Source organism: Camelus dromedarius, chromosome 2 (assembly GCF_036321535.1).
Source record: "Camelus dromedarius isolate mCamDro1 chromosome 2, mCamDro1.pat, whole genome shotgun sequence".
NCBI lineage: Eukaryota > Metazoa > Chordata > Mammalia > Artiodactyla > Camelidae > Camelus > Camelus dromedarius.
In genome coordinates, this window is record NC_087437.1 from 72,904,038 (window position 1) to 72,931,511 (window position 27,474).

The 27,474-nt window shown below is 39.7% G+C and overlaps 1 protein-coding gene and 1 long non-coding RNA gene across 2 annotated transcripts in view; one reads left to right on the plus strand and one right to left on the minus strand.

Moving 5' to 3' along the window:
• Positions 1 to 27,474, minus strand: part of PHLDB2 (pleckstrin homology like domain family B member 2) — a 208,185-nt gene that overhangs the window by 145,311 nt on the left and 35,400 nt on the right. The window lies entirely within an intron of this gene.
• LOC116154339 (uncharacterized) lies at positions 134 to 27,227 on the plus strand. The gene is made up of 3 exons (XR_004138166.2): positions 134 to 317; positions 24,074 to 24,196; positions 27,044 to 27,227. It is a non-coding gene; the product is annotated as an uncharacterized LOC116154339 (long non-coding RNA).

The window sequence follows — 27,474 nt, forward strand, 5'->3', positions numbered from 1 at the left end:
AAGGGGAAATCGAGTTTGTGTGGCTGGGAAGTGGTTCATTGCATAACTACAGAGAGGCTCTCCAGAATTACTAACATGCCACAAAACCACAGGCTTGGAGACAGCATTCTCATAAGGGAAGAGGTTGAGCATAAGGTCACCCAAAGGCAGAGGAAAATATTTACTTTACTATTTAGAGTAGTTTTCCTTTCTTTAAACAAACTCTCCCTCAATTCCATAGCAAAAACTCTCCTCGACACTTCTGGTTTGTGTGGATTTATTAGTGATTTTCCCAGGAAGACACAGCATCACACAAAGGCACCGACTCTTTTCACCAGGTAATGATCAATGTCATGTCACAACCTGGCAATACCACGGTTGACCAATTAGTAAGTCAGTAAGTCTGTCATTACTTTCTCTGAAGGGGATAATAATTTATTAATATAGCATTTCCTCGATTACATCTGTCAGTTCCTTCTGGAAATTATGTACGGCGCCATCACCTTTCTTGGGAAATATAATTTAAATATACTGCTCGAAGATTAGATATATCATTTATATGTATGTGATAATGACAAGTGAAATACTGGGAGACTAGAGAGGGCGGAAGGCTTGTCCAGGCTTTCTGGGTACTGAGAGCTTTTTCATTAGAGCAGCAGTTCATGCAGATTTTATTTATCTCCTTATAACTGTTACTCATGAGAGATGCACTTAATGCTTAGGAATGCATGTTAAAACCCAGTTCTGACTGAGGAGTGAAAAGAACAGTGTCAGTGGAGGTGGAGGTAGAGGACAACCTCCTCTTTCTGAGCAGAAACAGCGAGTATCATTCATACAAAGCCCTCAGGCTTGATTGCGCAGACATCCAGCTCTGTTTAGGAAACTGAGAAAGCCCATTTGCGGACGGAACATCTCGGGCAGGGAGGATGGGCAGGCTCTGCGGTTTGCCTCTTCCTAAGGTGTTAAAGTGGTGTGCTCTAAAGACAGTTTAATCCTCAATTTTGAATCTGTTCCCTAAATCCCAGGAAACAAATCAGATTCTCAGTCTGGCCACGGCTTTTTCACAATAGCTGTTCATTAACATTGCTGGGGTTGGGGTGGGGGGCTTTAAATCCTCAGCGCCCAGGCAGCTCCTCAGACCAATGAAATCAGAATTTCTGGGCTGGGGCCCAAGCATTGGTAATTTTTAACACTCCCCAGGTGACTCTAATGTGCAGCCAGGACTGAGAACTATTGAGTTAGGCATAAAATCAGGCCAAGAAAAAAAAAATGATTATTCATAAAGTGTTCCTCCTACCAAGAAAATAAAGCAATGTTTCAGTCAGCTACCTTCAGCGAAGCATTCACCATTTTACTGGCACTGTCTTTGAGCTGTGGGATTCATTTTTCTTTTAAATAAGTCAATGGTTCGACCCTAATTTTCAGTTACTACCTTGCATTACTTTCCCTCCCTATGTCCTTGTTCTCAAGATGGGATGTGGTTTAAATGATTTTCCAGTCAACCATAACTATCATTTGTTAACTTTTTAATATTTGCCTGGCCCTGTCTTATGCACTTTGTACACTTAATTTATTCCTCACAACAGAGTTACACACTGGGTTTTGTTATCCTCATTTTAAAAGCGGGAGAATTTAGCTTCAGAGAAGCTGGGTTAGTTGCCTAGACTACACAGCGAGAGAGAACAGCGGATCTACCTCCTGAGCCACGGTTTTCTTCTATATCCTGGCAATAGCGTGGCACCGGGGAAAGGTCCTGGACTGAGAGTCAGCTAATGTGGGCTCTTGTCCTAAGTCTGCTACTAACGCATGACCTCAGGCAAGTCCCACGTCCACTCTGGACTTGAATTTCTTCATCTTAAGAAAACAAAAAGGTGAAAAAAGAAACAAGAAAAGAACACAAAAAAGAAGCCAGTCACAGAAGACTACATTTTACATTCTGTAAAATTCCATTTATATGAAATTTTTACAAAAGGCAAGAGCATCCGGAGAGCACCTGGGAGGTCGCCTGGGGCAGGGGTGGGAGTGGGAAGGAGGCCTGAGGGGGCTCTCTGGCGTGATGGGTGTGTTCTAAACTGGGTGGTGGTGATGGTTGCATAACTGTGTACATTTACTAAATGTCACCTATCTATGCACTTCCCAAGGGAGAATTTTATGGTATGTAAATCGCAGCTTCATAAAGCTATAAAAAGTGATACTGAGACTTGTGCTGTAATAATTCCATAGACACTACTTGCAGCATTTTCACAATTGGCAACTTCCATTGCTGTATCTTTATCATTTTGGCCTACTTTTTTTACGCACCCATGTTAAGCTGATAACTCTTGACAGAAGTATACGTCTATATGCCACTAGTACAATCAAGATACAGACATTTCCATCACCCCCAGGTTCCCTTGCGTCCTTCCCGATCAACCCTCTTTCCACCAGCCCTGCCCCAGGCACCACGGACCGCCTTTCTGTCACTATAGATTAGATTCGCCTTTACCAGAGTTCCATAAAAAAGGAATCAAACAATGTGTATTCTTTTGTGTCTGGCTTCTTTCACTAAGCCTATTGTTTCTGAGTCTCACGTATGTTGTTGCATTTATCAGTAATTTGTTCTTTTTATTATTACTGAGTAGTATTACATTGTATTTCATTGAATATATCACAATTTGTTTTTTTAGCCTCTCTTTTAAACTTTTTTTAGAATTGAAGTAGAGTTAATTTACAATGTGTTAGTTTCAGGTGTACAGCAAAGTGACTCAGCTATATATATATATATATGTGTGTGTGTGTGTGTGTATATATATATATATATTCTTTTTCGGGTTCTTTTCCATTATAGGTTATTAAAAGATACTGAATATAGTTCCCTGTGCTACACAGTAGGTTTTTGTTGTTTATCTATTTTATTTATAGTAGTGTATATCACAATTTGTACTTCACTATTATGAAGAAAGCTGCTATAAACGTTTGTACTCAAATCTTGTGTGGACTTATGTTTTCATTTCTTTTGGGCAAATACCTGTATCTAAGATTTGCTGGATAAAATGGTAAGTGTATATTTAACTTGTTAAGAAAAATGCCAAGCTGTTTTCCAAAGTGGTTGTATCATTTCGGTTTCCACCAGCAGTGTACAAGAGTTTTAGTTGCTTCACATCCTCCTCAAGACTTAGTATTGTTCTATTTTGTCGTTTTTTATATTATTATCTTTAATTTTACCAACTTTGGTGTTGTTCTGTTGTTTATAGTAACAAAATTCCATTTTTCAATGAAATTTTTAGTATGAAATTTTGAGGTTTTCTCAAAAAAAAACTGGCCTACTTTTTAGAAGCTCTGTGTACAAATGAAGTCTTACTAATTGTCATCAGAGTTATTTAAAAAATTCAAATAAATGCTGCAGTCTAGTAAAGTTCTCCAATAAAAACTTCAGTAAGACGAAAGCGATCCCAGCTGTAATTTTAAGTGGGGAATAAAAGTGTAGTTGGGCAGAGTCTGGACATCTTCATAGAGGAGAGGAGAAACCATTGTGCCAGTTGACATAAGACTAATTTCTGGAGGTTTAGCCCTATTATCTGTGTACTCGAGCTGCAGATGGTGTGTCACAATGTCCCCCAGGCAGGGAAGCACACATCGGAGGGTTAGGGCCTAGTGTCATTTAATTTCTTGCATCCCAGGCTTCTTTCTTTATTTCTGACATGTTGATCTGGACCTTGGTGGCAAATTATAGGAAATAAAAATTTTGTTAAAACTTGGCCAACTCTCTTGTAATTCTAATAGCTATGAGATTATGGGAGAGTGCTCTGAAATAGAATCCCAACACTGTCTTCCTCCACAGTCATTAAGAAATATGTCCTCATAAATCCTCTAACACTTTTACAGAATAGACCATTTATTTTAAGTGGAGGTAATATCACCCCGAAGGGGATGAAAATTGATTCTTGGGAGGAAGGTGAAAAAATTTGCTTTTTTTTTTAATGTAAGAAGCACAGATATACATATAGTACATTATCAGATATAATAGTATATTTGGTATTAAACTTCATGCGAGAGAGGATGATTAGGAAAAAAATGTCTATAAAGGCTCTTGGGGCGTGGTAATGAACAAAAGGTTTAGAAACACTGGAATAGACAGAAGATAAGAAAGTCCTTGTAAAGCATTTCAGGAGATTAATTAAGTCAAATGTCTTCTGTGAATGTGTGCATTTGGTCTGTGATTGATCCCTCAGGACCTCCCCACTCTCAAGAGACTGCTTGCCCTGAACTCATTATTAGAAAAGGAAGGGAGAATCTAAGATTCATTAGGAAATACTTGTAAATTGAAAACTTTTATTCTTTATCTCCCTTTCTTTCAAAATAACACTTGTAAAGAAAGACACTAACATCTCCATTATTGTAGATGAGAAAACTAGGGTTCAATGAGACGAATCCTAGTTTTCGTTCAAGTTCTATATAGAATACAAGGCAAAGTTGAGATAAACTTCTGAGTTTGTTTGATTTCAAAGCCCATCATTTCCTATACCCCATATATCAGCCACTGTTTGCTGGGTGGTGGGAGGTTGTCCCACTTCATTATCCTGAGTTCACTGATAACTGGTTCAAGTGCCTGAGTCGGGAATCAACGTGTTCTCACAGTTCAAATTCCAGGGCTGACGGGCAGATGAGGGTGGGACTGTCACTGAGCTATCACAGGAGTTCTGTGAGTGCATGGGGAATGGTCCTCAGGGAGGCTCAACAGACTGGGGCTAAGAGGAATCCAAGAGGTTTGGTTAGAATGGAGCCAATCTCAGGATTGCAGAGAACCCATGAGTCACAACCTTACATTCCATTCCTTGTCAGTCAGTGAGGGAGAGGCATTCTGATCCTGACCAAAAGTTGAAGAACCACATAAATTTTGGCTGGTTGCCTATGATTTCTGCCTCACAGCTTAAAGGTGGACCTTTTGTTCTTCAGCGTTCTCCCAAATTCCACTCCCAGTTAATATATACATCAAGGAATGGCTGCTGATTTCAAAGTAAGAGTGATGAGTATGCAACAACAACGAGCACGTAGACACTTCTGCTTTTTTTGTGTGTATGTGCCTGGAGATGAGTATAAAACTTTTTGTGTAAAAATCTCCTACACACGTGTCGAGTTAAATGTTTCCTCTCCTTGGTGTCACCTGATATTACATATCTGCTTTATTTGATAGTTTTGCTTTTCCTTTCCTTTTCCAGTGACATGTTGCTATTTTAACTATGATTGATTGTCTATCTTTGAGAGCAGGACCATAACCTTTAGCTTTTCCTGGGAGGACAAAAACCACATGTCCCCATCACTCACCTCCCTTATACTTTACTCCAACCTTTGTGCAAAAAGTTAAGCATAAGAAAGACTGCTTGAGCCCCTTGGTAGGGGAGAAGAAAGGAAAATAAAATGAGTTAGAAAATAGAGGTTTTAGTGCTACGTTTATTTTTTATTTTTTATCTTTTTTTGCTTTAGAAGAGAGGTAACGGATGATGCTTGCCTCACTCTGCTGTGACAAATGAATGTGTGTACAAAATAGAAGAAACCTTAGGAAACTTTCACATATCACTCATAAGCAAGGACAAACTGTGATTGTTGTTATTTTGTTATAGCCAAAATAGGCTTATTTGTCCTGAAGGACAAATACCAAGCATTTCACAAGAGTTTATAGGTCGTCTTGCTCTATGCTAGCCTAGAAATAAATTAGACTTGAAAAAATAGGAAATAAATATTCTAAGGTACCACGGAATATAGCAGAGGCACAACAGGGATATTGCTAGCTATCCTGGATTCTCAAGAAAGACCTGAGATACAAGGGCTACTAGGGAGATGTCTAGGATGATGGAGGGAAAATGAGGAACCTCTTGGAAGGTGCTCTCCCCTTGCTTTTTCTCTACCCTGCTTTGTACTGCACCGCTCACAGATCAGAGCCTCGGGAGTCAAAGAGCAGCCTCCTCTGGGTGAACACCATGGTCCACCTGGTTTCCTACACGTAAGTACTATCCTTGCAGAAATCGCATCTGTAGGTTTACACAGGCCTTTTATAGGCTGCCAGTTTTACACTTTGCAACATCATATGCAAATAAAGTACTACAAATGGGCCAATCAGAAGTTAGGGAAGTGGACCAATCAGAAGTGAGAGTAATATCCAATCAGGAGTGAGGGAAATAACCAATCAGAAGTGAGCTCAGGGAACCAATAGAATTCTAGGTGTAAGTTAGCCGCTTTAGAGGCAAAAAGTGAGATAAAGCCTCTGGGCCAGCGAACCGGACGCTAGTGGGAGGAGAGCAGCGGCCCTGCCTAGGGGTCCTGCCAGTCTTTTTATGGGGCTTCCCGCCTCACTATGTCCATGGCACCTTAGAGAGGGCTGGTGGTGCTCTGCAAATTTCTGGGCAGCAGCCTGATAGACTGGGAAAGCCCTAGGTAGGAGCCGGAAGTCCTGGTGTTTGACTCAGAATTCCACTTACTAAATATTTGATCTTTAGTAAGTTAGTCTCCATCTTGGTTTAGTTATTTTAAAAACTTAAAAAACTGAGGTATAATTTACATACTATAGAATCCACCCTTTTTAAACAGTACCATTCAATAGTTTTTAGTACACACACAGGGTTGCACAATCATCAACACTTTCTAATTCCAGGACACCTTGATCACATGAAGAAACCCCAAACATCCATACCCATGAGAATCCATACTCTCCACTCCTCCCTCTTCCCTGCCCCTGGCAACCACTAATCCACTTTATGCCTCTAAGGACTTGCCTATTCTGAACTTTTTATATAAATGGAATCACACAATATGTGGCCTTTTGTGTCTGGCTTCTCTTACTCAGCATGTTTTCCAGTTTCATCCATGTTGTAACATGTATCAGTATTTTGTTCCTTTTTATAGCAGAATAACATTCCATTGTGGTTCTTTATTTAGTCATTCACTTTTCCATCATCACCCACTTTTCCATCAGCACGACTTGTCACGGAACACCTATGGAGAACCAGCCTTGTCCTAAGCTCTTGGCATGTATTGACTCACATTTATTCCATGAACAAATAAAGGCATACATTTATTCATTTATATATACAAATAAATATTATACTGTCTTATCCCCTCAGTTAAAAAAACAAATTTAGGTTAATGGATTATTTATGAGTTTTTAAATTTTGACCATTGTTTCTCTACACAGGTAAGAGCTGAGTGTACCAGCACCTCGTTAGAAGCATGCTTTTCTGCCATCTGTAGGGCTTTTGTATTGTAATCAAATACAGTATGAGCTTTCTTATTGTAATCATTTTTTAAAAAAATAGCGCTATAAATTCAATTGTTTTTTATAATATGCAAAAAATGAAAATGTGAAAGGCAGAATCCATGACCCACTGCATTGCCTAAAGGCCTGGATTATTTAACTACTTGAGCAACTGACATAATGTGATTTTGTACATTTCTTAAAATGACTGTGCAGTTGTGTGCAGGAAAATTTTAAAAAGCATTACATAAATTACCACTTTAGTTGGGTTTTGTTCTAAATCTGAATAGCACAAGGCATGAAGCAGGGTCTGAGGAGATCTGGGTTCTTGTTTGGATTCTGCCTCTAGGGTCTTCTAGGAACTTAGGTAAAAGGAGGGAGGGACCCTGCGTCATGAGCCTGAGAACTGTGTGATAGTCGCACGGGCCCCATGCTCTGAAAGGCGCAGGTTTGGTTGAATGCTTTGTTGTAGCTAGCTCGAAATTCTTCATCATTTTTGAACAAAATGCCCTATAAATTGTGCACCTGGTCTTGGAAGAAAGGAACATTTGTTAAATGTCTACTCTGTACTGACTACTTAATCTGAACCACCAGCCCTTGTGGTTTTAAAAAGTTATGTTTTAAAAAGTAATATTAAAATATATTTTTTTAAATAGGAAGATTTGATTTCATATTCTTTTTTTTTTTAACATTTCCATCAATGTATTTTATTTTATTTTATGTTTTTGAAGTACAGTTGGTTTACAATGTGTTAATTTCTGGTGCACGGCATAGTGACTCAGTTACACATATATAGACATTCCTTTTCATATTTTTTTTCATTATAGGCTATTGCAAGATATTGAATATGGTTCCCTGTGCTATACAGTAGCACCTTGTTTATAGACTTCATATTCTTTTAAGGTCACTTCTATGTCTAAAATTCTCTAATTCTGGATCATATAAAGTATTCTAATGAAGGTAGTGGCATTGTACCAACTTTTTTTTTTTTTTTTTTTGAGATTCATGGTAATTGTTATGTTTTCCTGGAAATCTTCCTTGATCCAATGTAATTTTGTAAATTTTCTTCTGTACCTCACACCCTTTTGTGTGATAAAAGCTTTTTTGGGGAACAGGTTGTATAGAGTAAAACCAGTTTCTAACTCTCCCACTGCATTTCATGTCCCTTAAAATCAGATACTTTGTCTCAATCAACTTGTAACTTGTAACATAAAAAATGCTACACAAGTAATGCTATGTTCATAAAGGACGGTTAAATGAATGGTTAGTTAAAAGACCAAGGGTCTCATACAATTTTTAATATTAAACTTAAATTTAGCAGGAACCTTAAAATTTACTATTTTAACAGGTTTCTGTTAAGAAACTAGATAGAGCTTCTTAAAATAAGCAGGATTAAAGAATTTAGTAACAGCAATGAAAATTCAGATCTGCCCATACACACTATCATTAGAGATGGGGCAAGCTAAGGCAAGTGCATAGCCCACAACAGTCCCTGAGAGAAAAGAAGTTAGGACATTTTTCCAAGTAACTTCCATTTAAAAGCACTATAGCTTTAAATTGATACATGTATAATAGTATAAGAATCTAATAAACAAAAAGTAATACCTATTCATGATTAAAAGATAATCAAAAGGTACATAAGGGTATAAAATTAAAAAGAAAAGTTCTCTTCACCCCTAGCCATTCTCTCATTTCCCAAAGATACCCAGAAGTGCTTTTTGAATTGTATATTATACAATCTTATTTTTGTCAAATAGGATTCTATCATATTTTTTTCTTTGCCAATTCATTTAATAATATTTCTTAGTCCTTCTCCCATATTGGTACTTGTAGACCCCCCTTGTTCTTTATCAGGAGGGTATGGTATTCTGCTTCATAGGTTGAACACGGTTGATTAAATCAACCCTTTCTGATGAACATTTATGTTGTTTTCAATTTTGAGAAATTTCATAAAAGCACAGTGGGTATCATCACATAGGAATACATCCAGAATAAATTCCCAACAGCGAGACTGCTTTAAGTCTCTATGATTTGATATGAAGGAAAAATTAATTCAGTTACCAACTTAATGACTTAGGGACAACTACAAATATACTTGTTTATCCTTGTCCTTGAACTGTTTTTAGAAATATTTTCCAATTGGTATGACCTTTGTTTCAGAGTAATACTTAGCTTTAAAAAAATAATTTCCAAGCAATCAGTCTGTATACTTTTAAAAAACAGATGAAACTTTTTGCTTCACCAATGTGAAGAATTGAAGTAAGATTAATTTTCTTTTCTAATACTTCTTGTTTCCAAAGATAAATTCAGAGGCTGCTATTACTCACAGCTATACAAGTCCTTTTTCCACTTGTGCTGTCGGTAGATTTTGGGGTGAGTTTCTGGCTATATGGGTCACCTTCCATCATAACAGAGTATAAGTTCTTCCAGGTGACCCCACTCTAACTCACTTTCCCAGCTCTCCTGGGGCCCAGTAAACTCTCTTTTGCACAATAGGAATTCAGTAAATGTTTTTACAATTGATCATTTACATTGTAAACATCAAAATGCCAGATCCTAGAACTGTTCAGATTAAAGAGAAGGCAACATTTTAAATAAATGACTTAATAACTGCATTGCAGAATTGTGGTCCAGATAATTTTCACTTAATCTTACTTGATTATAGAAAGAAATACAAAAGGTAAATGTAAACAAGCCTGGAGTATGTGAAGATTTTTCTGCATGGAATGATTTGATTTTAAAATATTTTGAGGTCTTAGTATCTTGGTTTCTTTAGCTTGATAGGAACAATTAACTTTTTTAAAAAAAAATCCTTTGAAGAATTAGAACACTCTCAGATTTAGAATGTTCCTTGCTTCTTTTTTTTTTAAATAGAAAATCTGGGAGCCAGTCATCAAAACTATGCTTTTATAAAAGCTCACCGTGTCACCTTGTTTTCTAGTCCTTGACAGTTGTCTGATCAGAGTTGGGTGGCCTTTGGCACATCTCTTCATCTCACTGAGCCTTGGTCATATGTAAAGCTCAGGGGGTCTCGAATGTCCATTCTAGTCCTAAAGTTGTGTGACTGACTCCAAGGTGGGAATGGAGAGGGGTTATTATGGAAGAGGTACAGTGAAAGGGGAAGGATTGCAGGATACGACCCAAGAAGCTGATTCTTCTTAAAACTGATTAAATCCTAGGACAACTTTTTCTCAGTCTGTGCTTGGAAGTAAATACATGTTTATTCCCAAAATATCTTCCTATTATTCCAGCCTGTAAACATATTTGCCAGATTTATAGAGGTCTCCCAAGTATCAAAAAAAGTCACATATAGGAAGGATTTTAAAAGTGACAGATTGTAGCAAATATAGAACCAAGGCATTTTTGCCTTTGTCTCATGACTGTCGTGGAATCCTTGCACACGGATTGAATTGCTTTTAAGTAGGCAGTCAACAGTAACATGAAACAGAAATGCTGTGACAATGGCTGGGTTAGGCCTCTCGTTTCCCAGTTTCTGAGCTGAGAGTTAGGAGAGGGTGGGGCTGCTCAATAATCCACAAGTACCATGTGTGCGCGTGTGTGTGTAGCTAAATCGAACTTAAGCCATTCAAGTTTCTGTATCTTTCTCTTTCATTTGTTACCTTCTTGAGTGTCCACTATCTGTTGGGCACTGGTGCTATGTGCTCAGGGAGGAAGCAGTTACTAAGAAAATAATCACACCAACACATAGATGATGATGAATCATGAAAATGCTAAGAAGGACAATGAAGGCTATAAGGAGAAACTAAAACAGGGTCCCTCATTTAGATTATGGAATCAATGAAAGGCCCCTCTGAGGAAGCAGCATGAGGCAGGAGCAGGGGGTAGACAGGAAGAAATTTCAGGCAGAGGGACAGACTGAGCCTGAGGTAACGAACAGCTAGGGGGAGTTACAAACAAACAAACAAACAGAACCACATCCAGCCCCGAGAGAAAAACAGCAGGGAACAGGGCTGGAAGGCTCGCAGGCCTCACAGACCTTGATTGGGACTTTTAATTTGAACACATTATTATTCTTACTGTTTTATATCTTACTAATTAGGGCTCTAACACATCTGGCTTGTGTTTTTAAAGTCTTCCCCTGGCTGCTCTGAGAATTTGTCTGGAGGAAATACGGGAGGTTTGTTTGTATTTGCTGTAACAGTGCATGGACGACTGAGGGTGGCTTGAATTGTCGTAAAGGAGCTGGGGACAAGTGGGCAGATTTCTGATGCATTTTGAGGGTAAGAATAACCAGAACAATGACACAATGACAAAGTAAACTTTGTCTTCGCTATGCTGGAAGACTCTGGAAAGACAGAAGGGCATTCTTCCATTTCCACTCAGAGAACAGGCCTTTCCGCGTGGCAGCAGGCCAGCTGAGGCACTTCGGAGGACTATCGGGGGAGGCAGGGGAGGTGGGGGAGGACTGGGATCTCTCATGACTTGAAGATGGCGGAGGTGAGTGGTTTTATTCAATGTGTATTTTATTTCAAATAGATATGGTAGGGGCCAAGTTCTGCTGTCACAGGGCTGCCTGGAGACCGACAGACCTTTGATGGAGGCCACTGTGAAGCCAGTGTGATGAGCCCTGACGCAGGGCCCCTGACTCCAGCATTCCACATAGAGCAGAGGCAGCTGCATGCCAGTGGACACAAGCTTGGACAGCCGGCACTTCGCCGACAGACTGAAATTTCTAGTCAGGGTGCCATCTCTTCTCAGCCGTTTCTATTCTCCTGCCATCTCTGGGAGGGAGAGGGTCTCTTACACATTGCTGAGATGCAACTTCTCATGACTGGAGGGTGGAGGCCTATTTATCAGATTAAAAATAAAGAAATGCATACAAGTATATCTATTCTCATTCACATACCTAACACTTCTGGCATCTTCAGCAAAAACCAGACATTCATTGTTCATGTTAATGATGTTAGTGGTGGACAGCAGGCAGTTTTTAGAACAGGATTGGCAAGTAAAATTTGAGAAAATGTTACTGAAAAGGGACTGTGCTGGAGTAAACATGGAGACAGCTGGAGAGCAGGTGGCTCTCTTCACATCTGGGAGCCACGGAAAACAATGGTAAAAGAGGCATTCCATCTGGTTCCAGCCCTCAGCCAAATGCTATATAGGCCCTGCTTCTCGTCCCACCTTCCAACACGAGACCAAAACAGGCAGGCCTTCAGCACAGACGAGAACGGGAAAGGCAGACCAAAGGCCTCGCCATTAGTGGATCAGGGCAGAGGTCCCGGTTCACTCCGTACGTCATGGCCCAGGGGGTCCAGCCCCATCCCTTTGGCTTTCTCAAATAATTCAGAACACATGTTGGTGGGAATATACGTTGTTTAACCTTTCTTGAGGGCAGAGCCGGGGGTATCTCTAAATAACCTTAAAATGTACATCTCCTCCCCTCTCCTCACTGGAAATGAATCAATCACAATCTTCACTCATGACCTACACAAGGTCTTCTTTTGCCTCCTTGTTTACTTGTTTGTGATAAATCCTTAGAATGCGCCACCCAGAACAAATGCTCAGACATTAATAATAACTGATGTTCAACCGTAAGGCCTGTGGATTTTGTCCTTCTGGGTCTCTCCGCTCTGAGGTAGCCTGAATCTCATATTCATCATCATCTAAATGCTTTCTCTTTTATATAGATTTCTGTGTAGCATTTGTATTTCTAAAATTTAATTTTTGTTCTCTATGTATATTTGTGTACATACATATATATGTGTATTTAATCTTTATGAATTTATTTTTTATTTACTAATATATTGTTGAGCTATCCATAGTGTCTCATGATACTCTGATGAGCTCATTGTGGCAGCTGACTAATGTCACATTTTATACAGTGAACCTCATCCATGCCTTCTCCTTTTGATAGGCATCTGGGCTGTGTTCAGTTTTTACTGGCTTAACCCAAACATCCCAATAGGAAGTAGTCAAAAGGTCTGACCAAGCACTTCAAACAAGAGAAAATACGTATGTGGCTAACAAAAATATAAACGATGTTGAACGTCAACAGAGATCAGGAAATGTAAATCATGATTTTAATAAAATAGCATTTTATGATCATTTGATGATAAACATGAAAAGGTCTGGGAAAAAATAGGCATCAGAGAGGCTGCGAATCCACAGTATCACTTACACATTATTGGGGTAGTTCAAGTTGATGCAACAATTTCAGAAACAGTTTTCATTCTCTCTTAAAGGAGAGCACTCATCTACCCCATGCCTAGGGTGACTATCTATGTACATTGCCTAAACCAAGACACCTGTGAGAGTAAAAAGAGGCACTGACAGCTAATTCCTGGGTCAGCAGGAATTAATTGGGACTGACTTGGGAAACCAGAGACATGGCTCTTTGTGCGAGACCTGGAAAGTCCACTCCCCGGAGACAAACGTTGCATCTGTCCAGAGGCGTTCACAGCAGCCTTATTCATGGGAACAAAATCCTGTGCACAGCCTTTCACTCAGCAAATGCAATATCTAGGAACTTATTGTTGGGAAAGGATACTGGCTAAGAACAAATATTTATCTGCTAGGTCATTCATCAAAGTACTCCTATAATACTGAAAACCTGGAAACTACCCAAATATTGACAGTTCAGGCTTGGAGAAATGATTGTGGTACCTTCATAAAATGGGTTATTAAGCAGTCAGTTGAGATTAACTGTATATATAAAGAGACCAGGAGGATGCATTTTACAAAATTCATAGTAGATGTAAGTGGCTTCCTAGGAAACATTTAATTTTTTAGTTTGCTTCTCCATATTATTATGCTTCCCTACAAAATCATTTATGTCCTTATTTATTTACAAGTGAAAAAGAGAAGCAAACCAAATGAAAAACAAATCCTGCCACAGCAGAGTGCTGTTTGTGCTAGAAGCTGTTCTGTTATTGATGCTCTGTTATATGTCATTTTATCCAGTGTGCCCCGGACAGGCAGCTTTCCTTACACTTTGCTCACCTCACTAAACAAAAGTTTCTTCTGCATCCCTGAAAGGTTATCTCTCTTGGTCAACACACCACTGCTTAGGTGGCCACGGACATGAGTGAGTTCACTGTCATGGTCTGGCTCCTTAACTGCAATCACTCAGCGACCCACTGAGAGTGTCCTAATGCCGTAAGTGCTGTGAAGAGAGTGTGAAGAGGCTACTGATTATGTGGATTAGAAACTTCTGGAAGGGAAAAACTTAACTTTTCAAGGACTTTGGGGCTTGGTTCCTTATCAGAGAAGAGATATTTACCTGAGGAGCTGGAGTCAGTTTGCTTTCGTGGTCAGGAAGGAGGCAGCTGGAGCCTGCCTGGAGTCAAAGGGCAGCAGACCGAGCCGTCATGCTCTGCAGCAGGAGCCTCTCGCTGGCCAGTCTCCAAATGGACAGTTGTGTCTATTCCTGACAGGGGAAGCTGAATATTCAGGGCTGTGCTGCAAGGCCTTCAGAATTAGGAAAACTGAGGGTCCAGCCTATTTCTAAGCAGGAACAAACATTAGGAAGCTAAACTTCTACCTCCTGGTAGCTGACTGAGCTGAAAGACCTCTGAGGTGATGGTAAGATCCAGAGTGGTTTGAAGCCTCCAGCTGGCCTCCTCACCCCACCCCACTAAGCACCTCAAGCTCATGGGGACACTACAGCAGCTATCCCAGTGATGGAACTGCATTCCAAAGTTCTGACGTGGCTTTGGCCAATAAACTCTGGCCAGATCATGGACTTCACCATATGGAAATGGTGATCATCAAAGAGGTCATGTTTCCGAGATCTTTCAGGGACTCAGTCTTGCATTGTTCAGGTGGCAAAAGTAAGGGTCAAACAAAAATGCTCAAGGCACATGGCCCCAGGGACAGTAGCTTGGCCAACTTTGGCACAACTAGCGGTCATCACTACCATACTAAACACTGTTTATTGATGCATTCCCTATGTGAGGCAGACACTGTATGCATTATAAGTATATAATACACATTGTCTCATGTAATTCTTTTTTTTTTTTTCTTTTGGAGGTCCTGGGGATATAACACAAAACCTTGTGCATGCTAAGCACGCAGTCTACCACTAAGTATTACCCTCCCCTCTCTCATGCAATTCTTAACAAGAATTACTTACAAGGTAAGCTACTATCACTACCATTTTACACATGAGAAAACTGCATCTCTGAAAGGTTAAATAACTTTCCCAAGTCCACAACCCTAGTAAAGAAATTTGAGCTCAGGACCATCTGAACCCAAAGCTTACTCTCATTCACTATAGTTCATGGCTTCCTATGTGGATATGGCAGAGAATTTCTTTCTCTTTTTTAAATAGAGAACATACTTATACGCACTTAGAGCAAAACTGTTTTGTTCTTAATAGCCTTTAAAATCATCCAGACAGGAAAATATATGCTAAACGTGTAACCAAATATGAATGGTGTGTCCTTAATTGTTGGTTGACCAGATGACTACCTAATTCCCATAGAAAGTATATTATTACAGCTTCTAAGAAAGAGAACTAATCAGGAGTTCTACTGAAGACAACAATCTTTTCTTCAAAGGAACTCCTAATCTGATGCCAGGAATCTCATAGAACCTTGAACTACAGGCATAATTTGTTGTTTAGCAGAACCCTCTTTGGTTGCGAGGAGCATTGCTTTGTTCAAGGCTTTGTTCTAAAACCTGCAGCAATGACTGGGAAGAATAAAGCTCAGTTTGCAAAAGAGTCAAAGAGGGATTCGATGTGTAAATTTTGGTGTTCCTTTCTCAACAATTTCACTCCAGCAAGGGGAAGAACCTAACGTAGCTCTCATAACGACACTTTTCTGCCCACAATCTTGCAATGCTTTCCCTCTGCCAACAAGGGAAGAAGATTTTTTTTTTTTTTTTTTTTTTTTTTTTACTGAGCATCTACTATGTGTCTGCTGGATGCTTTCCCATAAGTTATCCTTTTAATCTTTAAAGCATCCCTATGGGATATGTTTATTCATTCCATTTTACCACCTTACCTCAGTCTTTTTTTCAGAGAGAAAGAATAATAGGTAGATAGATTGCAGAAGGAAACAAGAGAAGAAACAGTTAAGTGTCTTAGAGGGGCCTTTTCACTTAGAGAGTGTCGCATTAATGTCATTTAAAATAATGTTTACATATCTTTTCTCTTCCTGGACTTTTTTTTTTTTTTTTTTTTTTTAACCTTTAGAGGATGAAGGCCTTGACATTAAATAGCAGGACTGATGTCCACAAATTCCAGGTCGACTTCCGATCTGGACCAAGTCTATCACAATGTCAGTCTTTTAGTTTTCTGTCAGAGGAGGCAAACCACACAGATCTAACCCCATGGCACTCATAGGACACAAAATAACGCCTTTTCAAAGCATCACTTTGGAATGATATTAAAACGGAAAAGGCATAATGATTCTCTAGGCCTGGCAATTTCTCTGCCTGAGTTTCTTTCTCTTATTCTTTAACCACATTTAAAGTTAAAATATCTAATCCACTCTCTTCCGGGGGATCAGTGGCCTGCTCAGATCAAAATGCATGAAGTGATCATATTGGTTTAAGTGAGGAGCCTATTAGTGACCAGGAGTTTTGGCTCATTTTCTGTTCTTGCTTCCATTCCAGTCTTCGCCAGATTAGAGGATTCCTAACCATCTATTTCTAGTATACTTACTGAAAAATTTACTGTTTTATTCTCAAAGGTTTATTTTGGGAGCCTACAAAGTCTACATTTATTTTAAAATTGTAGAAAAAGAAGTATTTCATGTATCTTCAACTTGATGTTTTATCTTAGAGAAATATGCAGTAGGGCTGGATCCACCCCAGAATAGCCTGGGTGGGCTGCCAGTGGCTCTGCCCTGGGATGGTACTTTCTTCTGGGCTGTGTCTGTGGAATGACTTTCCTTTCTCCCCTGGGGGCCTATGTCTTCTTGGAGACGAGGTGGGCCAGAAGGGAAATGGAAAGTTCAGAAGCTCGGGCCACCAGCCATGTCTTTGGAAATGGATGGAAGCAAATTGAGCACTGTGGTTCCAGCTTGGAAGTGCTTTATTCGGTGGCATGTACTCAGCCATGGTCACACACCATCAAAAGTCAGGAGAAGAGTCTGTGGATGACTCAGTGTGGAAAGCCCTTACTTGCAGCCTTTGAAACTCAAGTGCAGAAAAGTATCCAAAGAGAAAGAAGAATCTTCAACATATAAGGACCATTTGATTTTAAAATATCTGCACTCTAAAGAAATTCTGTTAGCATAGCCTGCTATAGAGAACACGATAAATACCCACAGTGGTGAGTTATTGAGCTGTTTAGAGAACATATCCATCTTGAGTAACTCAAAGCCATGAGGATAAGACTTTCTTGGAGTTTCTCAGGTTATATGTGGAGTTCCTAAAGGCCAAGTAGCTCATCTCAGGTAGACAACATAAATACCAAGAAAACAGGAGGACTATGATATTCCTAAGGAATGAGGGAAGCAGCCAATTCTTGAAGCGTGATACCCTGATAGGTTTTGTCCTTGTCTTCTCTGTGCTGATTCACATGAGGTCATTGGTTCCACCCAGTGTGGATGCGATCCACTGACACCAGACATCAAAGGTCACTGATCTATTCATATCTTTTCTTCTGGCCCCAGGAAAACTCTTAATGATGTTTACTTCCACTCTTTTCTTTATTCTATTTCTGAGCATCTCTCTAGGGAGACTCTGACTGGGTATGGAACTCTGGCTTGGTTTGGGAAGTTCTTTGAGATGGGAAAGAATGTGTCAAATATCAGCTAACCATCTTGTAGGGCAGTGGTTCTCAGAGTTTGGTCTCTACACCAGCAGTATCAACATCACCTGAGAACTTGCTGGAAATACAAATTCTTAGGTATCACCTCAGACCCAGGTGAATCAGAAACTCTAGGTTGTGGGTCAGCACTGCATGCTTTAAGAAGCCCTCCAAGTGATTCTGAGACCACTGCTGCATACCTGTGAATGCTCTTATTTGAAAGCTAGTAATGGGAGAAACAATCACATGTGACACGGCCTTGTTGAAACGTTCTGTTCTGCCAGGTAATGTGCTTTTTCCCCTCTGTTCTTGATCAGGTACTGCTAGGTTATTCCTAATGAAACAAAACCTGAAGTTTCATAACATGGGAATGTGAGGGCTTAGTGCTATTTAAAATAGTACGTGAGAATCCTGCCCCAGTAGTTTACAGGCTCCAGGAGGCAAGTCATGCAATTATCTCTGCAAAGGCCAACTTCAGACACTTAGACGAGCCACTTCCCATTCATCATTTGAATCAGTACATTCTGCTAATAATATCACAAAGGTGTCATCGGACCCTTCCCTCAAACAAAATGTGTCTTTATTGAGCACATTACTAAAGCACAGAGAGGGTGTCTCCTTGGGTTTTATTTATACCATACTATGAAATCTTAGATGAGCCAGTGCCGTGGAAAATGTCCATAGAAGGTAATTATCGGGAGAGATTTGTGGAGACTGTGGTTTGCTTGATTGAGACTCCACAGGTCTCCTTAATCTTAAATAGGCTGTTGTGATTCAGTCTCTGACTTGAGCCTGGGGGGCACTGCTCAGCGTCTGTCTTTACACAACCACTGGTTATCCCTGGTGCACTGGGTATAGCAGGCTAGTCTTTCTTCTGATGTAGAAGCATGTGCAAGACGTAGAGCTGGAGGAGTATTTAGATATTGCCTAGACCTACTATTTAGAGACCTACACAGAAGATGCATGTCCCTGGACCTACAGCAGTTAAACACTCAACACCATTTTCACATTGTATTATAGTCTACTAGGCTGTCATCACTACTAAACTGTGAGATCTTTGAGAGCACAGACTTCATTTTAATCATCTTTGAATCTCTGATAACTAGCATAGTGTCTGGTGTGCCATAGATTCTTAAAAATTTTCATTTCTAATGAATATATGAACCTTGAATTTAACCTCTGGACTTGTTTGTAGGTTCTCTAAGATAAGGCACTGAAATGATCAGCATTTATTAGAATAGGCATCTGGGTTTCTATCTGGAAACCTGATTAGGTAGTTTATTCCACCTATTTATTAAACATAGAATTATAATATCTTAGATTTTGAAGGGACCCTTAGATTGTCTGGTAATGATATCTTTGCTCACTTTGCACATTTTTTTAGAATGACAAATTGTAGCCCAGGCAAGACTTCTTACTGGGTGGTGGGGCCTGGGCCAGTACACAAATGCCCAAAGTCAGTGCACCTGCCCCTCAACTGATGCTCTATCATAACCTCTCAGTTTAAGCCATTTTCACAACTCAGACCTAAATTTTTGAAAGGAACAAGGGTATTTTTAGTAAGCCACTTTTTTTTCAGACAGGTCAAACATAGTCCAGAATTGTAAAATCTAGGATTTTAGAGAGGGCCTTAGAGATTATTGGTCCAACATCCTAACCCAGACAAGGATCTCCTCTATAAACTCCCTGATAGAATGACATTTAGTCACTGTTTAAAATTCTTCACTAGTGGGAATGTCAGTAGCCTATTTTTGAACAAATCTAACTGACACAAAATTCGTCCTTTTATTTAAGAGAAAGAAGTGTTGCCGAACATTTTGATGCACCACATGCTGACATCTAGAACTGCACAGCATGAATCTAGTACTTCCTCATGGCAGTTGTTCCTGAATCCAAATGTAATTTTCATCATCAACATCCATCTCTTCTCCAAGCAAAACATTCCTTGAGTTGTTCTTCAAAAGACAGGGTTTCCAGAACCACTATCATTCTGGTTGCCCTTCTCTGACTATCCTCCAATTTGCCAATATCCCAATTTAGATGTAAAACCCAAAACTAAATATTTTAGATGTGGTCTCATGGGTAGAGAATGCAATAGAATTTGCTTCCTTTTTTTGTGTGTCCTACATTTTTGTTAAGGAAGTTTAGAATTGTATTAATTTCTTTGCTTCACTACTTGCTTCTTGTTGTGTTTTAGGTCAGTTAAAAACTCCAGGTCTTTTTTTGAGTGGGGAAGAAAAGATTCTTATTACATTCAGTATTCATAAATACATTCCAGAGGGATTAAAAGTGTACATGTAAAAAATAAGAAGAGTACTAGAAGAAAATATTATATTTTATTTGGAGATTTGAGAAGATATTTTAAGCATGACTTTCAAAGACATAAGTCATGTACAAAATATTGCTATATTTTGTTAACTATAATTTATAACTTCAATATGGAAGAATCATAAATAATATTAAAAAGTTGGAAACCAAGAAATACGTTTATAAAATATATAACAGGGATTTAATAGACCTAATATCAGTTTTTTAACTTAAAAAATATTAGAGGGGAGGAGGTAACAAGTTGTATTTATTACTATTTTTTAATTATTGTTTTTTCAGCGGAGATGCTGGGGATTGAACCCAGGATCACACGCTTGCTAAGCATACACTCTACCTCTGACCTGTACTCGCCTCCCAATAGACTTAATATCAAATAACATCTTGTGAATCAACTGAAATAGACAAAAGAAAAAAGGCCATGAATCATAGAGTAACAAAGAAAGAAATAAAATGGCCCACAAACATGATGAAATGTTCCAACAAACTAGCTTCCAAATGTGCTGGCAAACTTAGACTGGTAATAATGAAAATAGCCAATATCCTGTGTAGAAAAGTATCTGGCAGAGCTGGGCTTCTCATACACAGCTAGTGGGACTGTATCTTTGTGTCACTTATTTTAGGATAATTTGGAAATGATAATAGAAGCCCAATAAAGCAATAGCCTTTCTTCCTATGATATTATTGTCCTAAATTCATTCTAAGTAAAATATTAAAGATGTGACAAAGAATGTCATTATAGCATTAATTATCACATAATGGGAATAATAAAGTTCTAACAGTAGGGGATTGGTTGAGTAATGAGTTCAATGTCTGAAATTATAAAATTGATGTTGTAGAAACACATTTACTTCAAAATATAATGAAGTGAGCCAATATGTTACAAAATAGAGTGGTGGCATTTTTACAATTTTTGTGTATATGATACATGTGTACTAAAGATCTGGGAGTTAACTTACCACAAACACATCTCATCTTTGTACTCAGAAATATCAGTTTTATCAATCAAAATAGGTTAGGTTTTGTTGCAGTAAAAAATAGTCTCCAAATCACAGTGACTTAATGCAACAGCCAAATCTTAACAACAAGCGATGGGTTCTGGCTTGTGCTGCAAACCGACAAAGGTCACAAGAGAGGGGGTCTGCTCATCAGATCCACTCAGAGACATAGGCAGATGGAGGCTCCAGAAGCTTCCATTGTCACGGAGGCAGAAATTAAAGATGGGACAACTTGCACACACTGCATGACACTTTTGCTATTTTGTTGTTAGAAGGAAATCACAAAGCCATGTCTTACTTCAAAGGGAGTCAGGAACTGTAAGCTTACAGTGAGCTCGGAAAGAGAGCTACAGTTTTTGTGGACAGTTCTGATGACTCTCACACTGACAATTTTTCCTTCCATTTGCTTGTTTGTATTTTCTGATTTTTCTAAATCAACATATAGAATATTGGATGAATAAAAATTACTTCCTACACATGTGTCCTTAATTGTAAGTTCATGGGATGTTGGCAATGAAATTTATTGCCAGTTAAAATATCTTTCAATCTTGATCTTGATTTTATTAACCAACACATTTTCCCTCCCAGTTTGGTGCTTTTGGCAGTTTTGAGAAGTATCATCTAAATTATCATCATCATAATACCAGGCAGAGTGAGCATTATGACACGTGAGAGAGCTCCTTCCAAAGGACATGGATCTACTAAATCATTTCCTTTAATAGGTTTGTTCAATCAACTCTGAATCTACCCCATTGTGCTTTCATATAGTCCTCAGTTTACCATCTGGTTCTTAGTGATATGATAACAAACTTTGTCAAATGTCTTACTGAGATAAAAGTTCCTCTTTGGTATTCAACTGATGTAGTGTTTTCAGTTTGACAAAACTTGATTTTAACCAACTTCTTTGGGACAAAGTCAAGATATTCTGACCCAACAGCCTGCGAATCGGCGATTTAATGCTCTAGACTCTTGCTCAGGATCAACAGCAAGCTTGTTCGTCTCTCTATCAGGGTCACTTTTCTGTCCCTGGAGTGCAGGTGTGTTCAAAGTCATGCATGTTTCCCTCAAACAGATTTCTCTCCCTGGGAGTTTCCTGATTGATCTGCAAGTTTTTTCTGAATAATCTGGACCTGAAGACCTGAACACACTTGAAGGAGATGTTTTGTCTTATCTCTTAACCTTGCTCCTGCTTCAGTTTCCTCCTAGCAATGCTTGTTCTATTCTTTCCTTTTTAAAAACCGGTCACTACTAAGAAAAATAGAAGTAAACTCAAAAGCAAAGTGGACATTTTAGATGAAATTGCCCACTGAGGTGACCCATTTCAGGGAGAAGTACTCTAAGCACAGGTAATCAAGGGTGTCTCTCCTACTAACACCCAGTAGAGCATCTGCACATACTCATTGCCAGGCTCCAGGAAGCGCCTTCTGAACAGTAAGGATTTTCCCATGACCTTGAAGTTGAAGCCACAGACCTCAGAACTCCCGCAAGCACAGTTTCTAGAAATAAACACGTAAAACGAGAATTCTCAAAATTCTGAAGTACAGAGGGCTTTGGAATTTTAGAAAGTTCTGTCCTGGAATGGCCCCTGGGGACAGAGGAAGGAAAAGCAGATAGGATCTAAGAAGAAAAACAAAAAATAAAACTGGAAGTAAGACAAGCTCATATGTAACATGAGGTTAATGTGTAAAGACTAATTCAAACTAAACAATAATAGCAAATAGATATTGATATAGATCCCTAAAAAAGAGGAGACCATGCATAGAAATATTTCAAAATTTCTCTTCTCTCTGAATAGGCGGAGAACAAAACCAAAGCTCTAGATATCACCTCACGTGTGCTAAGCACTTGTTCTAAATGGTGCGGAAAGCAGAGAGCGTCATTGCCCTCACCATCGATCAGAAAGACAGACAAATCACTGAGCAGGAGCAGACGTGTCATACGTCGTCTGCCAGGATCAGCACTTGGAGCTACGGAAGCTGTAGCAGGAATTCACCTAGTTTAAAGGCGGGTGGGGAGACCCAGGGAAGGCTGTTTGGCATAAATGGTGTTTACATTGAAACCAAAAAGATAAGCAAGAATTTGCTGCAGTGAAGAGGAGGGTGAAGAGCAATCCAGATTGAGGAAAATAATGAAAATAAAAACTTAAATTCAATTAATTCTAAAAGCTTGAACTTGAGCTCTTGAACTCAAAGAGCAGTCAGCATTTCTGCGGACACATGCAGGTATAGAGCATCTCACCTTTTCCTCCCTCTCACTTTCCATTTTGCAACTGGGGACCACGAGCTGTGAGACTAGATCAAGGTTTGACGCAGTTGCCAGGAAACTAGCATCCTTTCCAAGACCGGCTATTTAACTGGGAATAATAAGTTTCATGTTTATCTAAGGCCATTTTCAGTAGAAATCTGAACACTTGCTATCAAGTGCAAAGTCAGTCCTTGCCTATCTCCACATTCTATTATTATCGTCATTTGGATGCTAGGAGCGACTTTTAGCTTTATAGTTTGTCTCTCTCCTTCAAATCCTCTCACCACCCCTTGGTCCTGGCCTCGGATCCTGTCCCATTCCTGAGATACTAAATCAGTAAACAGAGATTTTGCCTGAGGGAGCTAGAACTAAGCCATTCTCTCTTTGTTTGATAAATTCAAAATAGGAGATTGCGACACAGCCCTTTGTCCGGAGTAGCTTGGTGCTATAAGGGGTACTGCCACTGTCTGCATCCACCACCGCAGACTTCAAACACAAGGGACTGCATTTCTTCTGCACTAAGGGGGGTGTTTGCGCCATTTGAGAAAACCTTGCAAAGCTCTCTTGATTCTTTTCTAGATTAAATATAAAAACCCTCAGAACTTCCATGCCTAAGAATTTGAGAGTTGAGAGTGTGGGGAGAAAGAAATGCACCTGCAGAGCAGAAGCTGAAGAGAATTGCTTTCAACTGAATCATTTTGGGTAAGTTACTGATCATTTTCATCATCACATGAGCCCAGCCCTTTTGTGAGTGTCCACCTTTGAAAGATTCAATTGTGATTTGACAAAAATACTTCAAAAGCTAAAGCAAAGCTGCTTAGAAGAATGGGCTCTTGGGAAGAGAGTATTGTTATTGGGGAGTCCTGATAAAACTCCCAAATTAAGTTCAGTATTGGGGCAAAACATGGGTATTCCAAACTCTTCCTGCCTTAGGAGGGCACTTGATATGCAATTTGTTACAAAACTAGGAAGAAAAGGGAAAAGATACAAAAGGATGAGAGGCATGTGGGCTGGAGCTGTGGGCAGGAAGCTTTCCTGGGAGTGTCCAAAGAGGCTTGGGTGTGAGAAAAGCAGATGGAGAGAAGTAAGGAAATGAAAAAGAAGTGATCACCATGATCAATGGATTCCCTTGATCATTCTTCAGAAATAAGTAAAGAAGTTCTATTTTGAAATTGTTTTAGCAACTAGACTTTTATTTACTTGTGGTATCACTGTCACCAGGCCACAGGATATCAGCTTGAATCATAAAAGCTGAAAAATGACTTGAGAGCAAATTCCATACATTAAGATGATGACAGAGATAATGCCAGTGGAAGGACTCCAAGTAACTACACAAATGTAAAGGATGATAATCATTTATTCATTGATCAAGTGAAATCATTCATTTTACTGTATGTTATAGCACTATGCTTGGCCCAGAGCGGGGACCAAGATTCAGTATGCCGTAGGGGACAGAACTTGACTCACACTCAATTAATTTACCCACGTGTAAGAACACATACTAGCATCCCTTGTAGATTTGGTCTCTACCTCTGATGCTATTGCTGAGTTGGACCCCACCCTCTTGCCGTCAAAGCTACAAGTCTGCCCCGGCCCACTGTGATTTACCTGAAGAATCTCGGTGACATGAGAGTTTGGAGCAACCTGAGTCAGGACTATGAATGTGCTTTTCCTTCAGTATGATGCTCTTCAATCTGATTCTGAGACACTGTGGCTTTTAGTAATGTGTACTATGAAGCCAACGTGTAAGAACTAACTGTGACAAATATCTGACTTACAAATAAACTTTCGGCCCACATCTCATAAACTAGACACACGTCAGAGCCCTTGGCTCATGGCTCCACCTATAAAACCTACAGAATGGACGGGGCACTAGCCCCTAAACATGGGGCCACACAACCCTGTCCGTCACTGGCCACAGCTGATTGCGCTCCTTGCCCTAAGTATTCCAACATCGGGGATGGCTGCGGACCTATGTAGCTGAGGCAAAAGATGATCTGAGCCAGAGCTTTTTTAAGCATAGAGACCTTGGGAGCCTGAGAACTTGCAGGGACGTAATCAGGGAAAACTGAAACAGAAATGTCATATTGCATAGCAGTGGTTCTCAGAGTGTGGTCCCCAGACCAACAGCATCAGTATCACCTAGAAACTTGGTAGTGCTTCCTCAGACTTACTGAATCATAAACTCTGGGACTAGGGCTTCATAATCTGAGTTTTAAAAGCTCTTTCAAGTGATTCTGATGCCATTAAAGTTTGAGAACCACTATTGGAGGAGTAGCCAAAGAGAGGCTGCATGAGTGGCCTGATGGACACAGTGAATGCAAAGGTGAGTCACTAAGGAACTCCGTGTGAGCAAAAGAGAACTGCAGAGGGATAAAAGTGGATCTGATGATGGAAGAGAATCGAGGAGAAAGCATGATCTCCATAAACTTCTCAGTTACAGGTTTTGCCCAGGTCTGTCTACAAAACTGTCATGTTTTCTTTAGGGAATCAGAATGGATCTTGGGTTTCTTAGGCCCAAACTGGCCTGTCTTGAGTCCTGGGTAGTAAGCAGAGATGCTCTGTACAGGATATCCTAAGGCCATGGACACCATGGTGAGGGTGGAAGTGCATTTCACACGAGAGCTTGAATTGTCTCAATTTCACTGAAATTGGTCAATTGCAGTGTTCTAGGAAGGACAACTTCAGCCCTGAAGCTGGGTTGGACCCTGGAATATTTCCCGGAACCCTCAGTATGGCCCAGTGAGGTGGATGTGTAATAGTTATCTGTGTTAGCTGACTAGGGTTCCCGTAATAAAGTACCACAAACTGGGTGGCTTAAACAACAGAAATTTACTGTCTTACAGTTTTGGGGGTCGACTTCTGAAGTTAAGGAGCTAGCAAAGTTGGCTCCTTCTGAGGGCTGTCCCATCCTTCTCTCCTTGGCTTGTAGGTGACCACTTTCATGTTCACGTGGTGTTTTCTCGGTCTGGGGGTCTGTGTCTAAATTTCCCCATTCTGTAAGGACACTAGTCACATCAGCTTAGGCCCACCCTGGTAGCCTCATTTTAACTTCATTACTTTTGTTAAGTCCCTGTCTCCAAATAAGGTCCCATTCAGGGCTACTGTGAGTTTGAACTTCAACATATGAATTGGCGGTGGGTGGGGGGACCTAATTCAGCCCATGACAGTATATCTGTTTTCAAAATGAGAGGCTATGGGACTCCTTCAAGGAAGCAGGTTGGTTGTGAAGGCAGGCGAACTGAGCGCTCTCCCCAAGATTGTGCTGACTCCGGCGCTTATAAAACACACTTTGTAGGGCTTGTCAAATGGTCTTGATTTGCCAAAAGCTAGTCTGTTTACCAGGAAAAAGGGAGGGCAGTGATGTAAAAGAACATGTAACATCTACATTATGGGAAAAACACGTGTTTCACATCTGAAACTAGTTAAAGGATTTAGCACCCATGATTTTTCCCCAGTCGAATAGTGCCATATATTTCTTTGGAGGGGGATCAGATGAATTCAGCTGATGTGATAGGGCTCCTAATTCTTTTCTGTTGTGTTAAACAGATGGCATCAAACAAAAAGTGGAGAGTATGACGCATATGGAATTATCACAAGCCAGCATCCTTTAGAAGGAAAAAGAAATACAGCACATAATGGAAGGAAATCTCATAGAGATGAACAGAGAATGAAAGAACTGTTTCTAGAGATCTGCAACCAAAGTGCCTTTGGCCACTTTGTTCTTCTAAATATTCACATTTGAGAGAAGACTGGTCTGATTTATGATACAGTACTAACTGTCGCTTTGTGAGAAAACAAGAGAAAAGAAATACCATAAACTGAGTCTAAAGTTTAGAGCTGAAGATTAATTTCAAATGATATTCTGCATGATTTGCATTGTTTTATAAGAAAAAAAGAACATAAGTCCTTATTTAAGAAATCATGTTGGTTCCGTTTCAGTAATTGACTCCTTATTTGTGCGACGTAGTGGAGATCTC